This window comes from Nicotiana sylvestris, chromosome 5, assembly GCF_000393655.2.
Source record: "Nicotiana sylvestris chromosome 5, ASM39365v2, whole genome shotgun sequence".
Classification (NCBI taxonomy): Eukaryota; Viridiplantae; Streptophyta; class Magnoliopsida; order Solanales; family Solanaceae; genus Nicotiana; species Nicotiana sylvestris.
In genome coordinates, this window is record NC_091061.1 from 149,929,747 (window position 1) to 149,934,721 (window position 4,975).

The 4,975-nt window shown below is 36.6% G+C and overlaps 1 long non-coding RNA gene across 1 annotated transcript; it reads left to right on the forward strand.

The window, feature by feature from the left end:
• The first annotated feature begins 1,553 nt into the window (after nt 1-1,553).
• LOC138891321 (uncharacterized) lies at nt 1,554-4,760 on the forward strand. Its single transcript, XR_011407709.1, has 3 exons — nt 1,554-1,891; nt 3,106-3,280; nt 3,372-4,760. It is a non-coding gene; the product is annotated as an uncharacterized lncRNA (long non-coding RNA).
• The last annotated feature ends 215 nt before the right edge of the window (nt 4,761-4,975 follow it).

Here is a 4,975-nt window from a genome sequence, read left to right on the forward strand (position 1 = left end):
TGAAGAGTCCAGTAATGCGAAAGAACATTCGAGCATAGTGGTTAACCAACAAGCTAAACACAAAACACAAATAAGAGGGGAAAACAGAAATGGAGAAGTGGCACAGATTGATAGCACATGCTCGACATGTTTGCCAATCAATATCATTGAACAACCTGGTACTCAACTGATGGTGGAACTTTACGCATATCAGGAACATGGCTTACACAACAATTTGAAGGAAGTTATTAAACATTCAGAGCAAGAGCCAATTTCAATTCACAATATGAGAGATCCTGAGCAACAAGAAAAAGGCAGTCAAGAAGACAAAAATTTTGAAGAGGAGGACTACATACCTACTAGAAGGGGCAGAATCAGGGCAAGATGACCTAATAAGAAAAAAAAATCAAAAACACATCCTCAGCAAAGAGGAAACAACAGACAGATATCTCCCCTAAAATTGTTCTATGATTAGTACAATCTTCTGGAATATTAGAGGGGTGAGGTCAAAGAAGGCCATTCATAGGCTGAAAAAGCTTATAGACATCAACAACATTATTTTTACAGCAATCATGGAACCTATGGTAGACAAAAACAAGGTTGAGGGCTACAGAAAATTCTTGGGATTTCAAAATTGTATCTCTAATGACAATGGAAAAGTATGGTGTTTCTGGAAGAACATTAGCAATGTCATAGTTACCTTCAATGATGAATAACATATCACTATTCAGGTTGAAGATTGTAATGAACATCCTCCCATCAATATCACATCCATTTATGCTAAATGTACTGCTGCGGAAAGAAGAGATCTTTGGTGCAGTCTTGAGGAAATAAGCCTAGATATTAAGGGTCCTTGGTGCATTGGATGAGACTTCAATGTCATCTTAGATCCAGAGGGAAAACTGGGTGGCAAACCTCACAGAATGCATAGGAGCCTTGAATTCAATAATTGTATGGACAATTGTGGCACTACTGATTTAGGATATACCGGTCCTAAATTTACTTGGTGCAATAATAGGTGTCCAAGGAAGAGAATTTGGAAAAGACTTGACAGAATATTCATCAACGACAAGTGGAGTAAAAAATTCCATATTACTAATGTCAAACACTTCGTGAGGACTAGCTCAGATCACACGTCCTTACTCATGAAAGCCTTTGATCAAGCAGGTAAGCACACTTCCTACTTTAAATTCCTTAATTTCTTGACTAAGCAGGAAGACTTTTATAACATTGCCAAGGAAGTTTGGAGTACCAACATTGATGGCAACAATATATGGAGACTTCAATCCAAGCTAAAGCTGTTGAGTAGGAGACTAAGTCAGTGGTCTAGACAAGAAGTGGGGGACATTCATAAACAGGTTCTTAAATGGGAAGAAAAAGTTCAATGCCTTAAAGAGATTGAGTTAACCAATAACTCTGAATATGACAGAGAAGAAACAAATAAGGCGCATGCGGAGTACATGAGATGGCTTCATATGCAAGACTCCTTCTTCTTCAAAAAACCAATATAAAATGGTTTGAGGAGGGAGATATAAATACAAGGTACTTCCATGGTATCCTTCGAGAAAGAAGAAGAAAGCTTCAGGTGAATAGGATTAAAAATCATAAGGATAAATGGATTCAGGGAGAGGAGAAAATAGCAAAAGTAGCTATCAGACACTTCAACAAAATTTTCAACCTTCCAACTTCAAGTATTGATCCTACTATTCTAAATTGCATCACCAAAAGGATCACTGATGAAAATAGAAACAGGATGGATGAGATTCCTAGTGAGGAAGAGATAAAAAATGCAGTATTTGATCTGTCGGCTACAAGTACTGCTGGGCCAGATGGATTCAATGGTACTTTTTTCAAAGCTGTTGGGACATCATCAAGGTAGACATCAATATTGTTGTGTGGGACTTCTTCAAAGGTATTCCTCTTACTAAATTCTATACTCATACTTGTTTGGTCCTACTTCCCAAAACAGATGCCCCTACCACTTTTAATAAATTTAGACCTATTAGTCTTTCTAATTTTACTAACAAGATTGTTTCTAAAATACTCTCTCTTAGACTAAATCCTGTGTTAACAAGATTAATTTCTCCAAACCGGAGTGGTTTTGTTAAAGAAAGGCTTATTTCTGAAATGTGTTGTTAACTCAAGAGATAGTTCAATCTATTTCTCAAGTCAATACTAGTGGCAATATTGTTATAAAATTATATATGGCTAAAGCATATGATAGAATTTCTTGAAACTTTATCACTATTGTGCTTAGGAGATTTGGTTTCACAGAATACTAAATTAATTTGATTAAGAACCTTCTCTCTGGTGTTTGGTACTCTCTGATAATTAATGGAAATAGAAAAGGTTTCTTCACATCTAGTCAAGGATTAAAACAAGGTGATCCATTATCACCATCACTTTTTATCCTTGCTGCAGAGGTTTTCACATGCTCTTTGTATAATCTATTTCTAAATAGCTTTTATACCCCCTTCTCTATGCCTCCCAATGGTACTTGTATTAATCATCTTACATATGCAGATGACATTGTTATATTCACCAGTGATAACAATAATTCTATTAATCTCATTATGGATGTCATTAGGAAGTATGAAGATAGCTCTGGGCAAAAATTCAATAATGATAAGAGTTTCTTTTTAACTGTTCCTAATACTTGTGCCAATAGAATTAATAGAATTAGAAATATCACGGGCTACATGGATAAGAACTTCCCCTTTAACTACTTAGGTTGTCCAATTTATATAGGTAGGAAGAAGATTGCTTATTTTGACTGCTTGGTAAAGAAAATTATTAAGAAATTGAATGGTTGGCATGGAAAAAACCTTTCTTATGGAGGTAGAATTATCTTAATTAAGCATGTCCTGCGATCATTGCCTATCTATACTCTTTACGCTATGTCCTCCCCCCCCCCGGCCCCCAAGGTACTTTTAATCTCGTTGAAAAATATTTTGCTAATTTCTTCTGGGTCTCTCTGGTGAGAAAAAGAAATTTCATTGGAGATCCTGGAAGAAGCTATGCTATCCGTTAGATGAGGGAGGTATAGGTATTAAAAGGATGGAAACTTTTGATAACATGTTAACTGCTAAAAGATGGTGGAGAATTATAACAATTCCTTCTTTGTAGGTTGATTACATGAAGCATAAATACTGTCCGAGGTCTCATTTGGTGAGTAAGAAAAAATCTGATAAGGACTCACATGAATAGCAAAATTTGAGGAAAATCAGAGACAACACAGAACCTCATATCCTGTGGCTTATAAACTCTGGAAACTCCAGCATGTGGTGGGATAATTGGACAGGTAAGGGTCCTCTGTCAACTTTATATGGGGATATCAATACTAATCCCAAGGTGCATGTCAAAGAGTATATTCAAAATGGAGAATGGAACAGGAATAAACTAGGAAGCATCTTCTCTGAAGAGACCATGGAATATATCATGAAGATTAACATAGGAGACTAGAACATTCCGGATCAACCTATTTGGGACCTCACAGAGAATGGTAAGTACTCAAACAAAACCACTTACAATTTGCTTAGAAACAACAGAAACAAGGATCCATTCCTCCATAAGGTATGGCACTCTAGCATCCCTTTTAAAATATCATTCTTTGCTTGGAGATTATGGTTATCTAAACTTCCATTTGATGAAATCATTCTTAATTTTGGTAAGCATATTGTTTCTAAATGTTCATGTTGTACTAACCATTGCAACGAGTCTATGCAACCTGTCTTTATGAAAAATGATGCAGCTAAAAATATTTGGAAAACCATTGGTGACCCGATGGGGATAAAATTTGTGCAAATGCCTATCAGAGGATGGTTCAATTACTGGTGGAAACAAAAATACAGCAATGAAGTCCTCAAATAAATTCTTCAAATTACTCTGACCATCATTTGTGGGGAAATTTGGAAGGCTGGATGTTCTTGTAGATATGGGGATCAAAAAAGATTCAACTATTACAACATGAAGCAACAGATTGTTTGGAATATTCAAGCAGCCGTACATAGAGCTTTCCCTAAATGCAAACTGATTGCCCTGGGTCAGATTCTGTGATGATATGACAAAACTAAACAGCATGTTCAAGAGGCTATCATTGTCATTTGGTTGAAGCCTCCTCAGGGAACACTCAAGTTAAATACTGATGGCAGTTATATTCAAGGTAATGGTAAAGCTGGTCTCGGTGGCACTTTGAGAGATGATCAAGGTGACTTCTGTATGGCCTATGTATGCTATCCTAGCTAAATGTGATAGCCATAATGAAGCTGAAGCTCAAGCAGCACTGTTCGGGATTAAATGGTGCATACAAAATGGGGTCACTAATTTTACAATCGAACTTGACTCTCTTTTAGCGACAAACATGCTGAAGAACAACCATACTCAACACTACAAATCGCGAAGAACTATGAAGGAGATCTCACAGTACATGAACCCTGCCAATATCACTCCTACTCATTGCTATAGGGAAGCTAACCAAGTGGCAGATTTTTTAGCAAAGTATGCAACTAGTGCGATGGAGGATAATATCTACCTCTCCTTTAATCAAATGCCAAGGGGAGCAAAAGGACCCTTTCTTTTTGGAAAAATTTCAGGTTCTTAGTGTTAGAACTAGGTACGACAAAGCGAACTTTTTTGTTAGTTAGATATACTTTGTACCGTCACAGAGGTTGATACTTTGATCACCTGACTGTGTTTTTGCCCCGTGTTGTAATCTATGGAGGTAAGGCAACCCCCTCCCCCTTATTATAGATATATACAACATACCCAGATTCACTGGGAAAGTTTTAAAAAAAATATTAGCACATTAGTTCCTTTGGGTTTGTGAGTTTTGAAAAGAACAATTAAATTCTTGAAGAAAATGGAGTCCGGAGGAGGGGGTTGGGGTACTGAAAACATGGGGATTTTGGGGAAGGTGGGTTGAGGAGAGTAGCATAAAAAAATAATTTCCTAAAAATATTTTATAATCTCTAACCAAATACTAGAAAATACAGAAAAA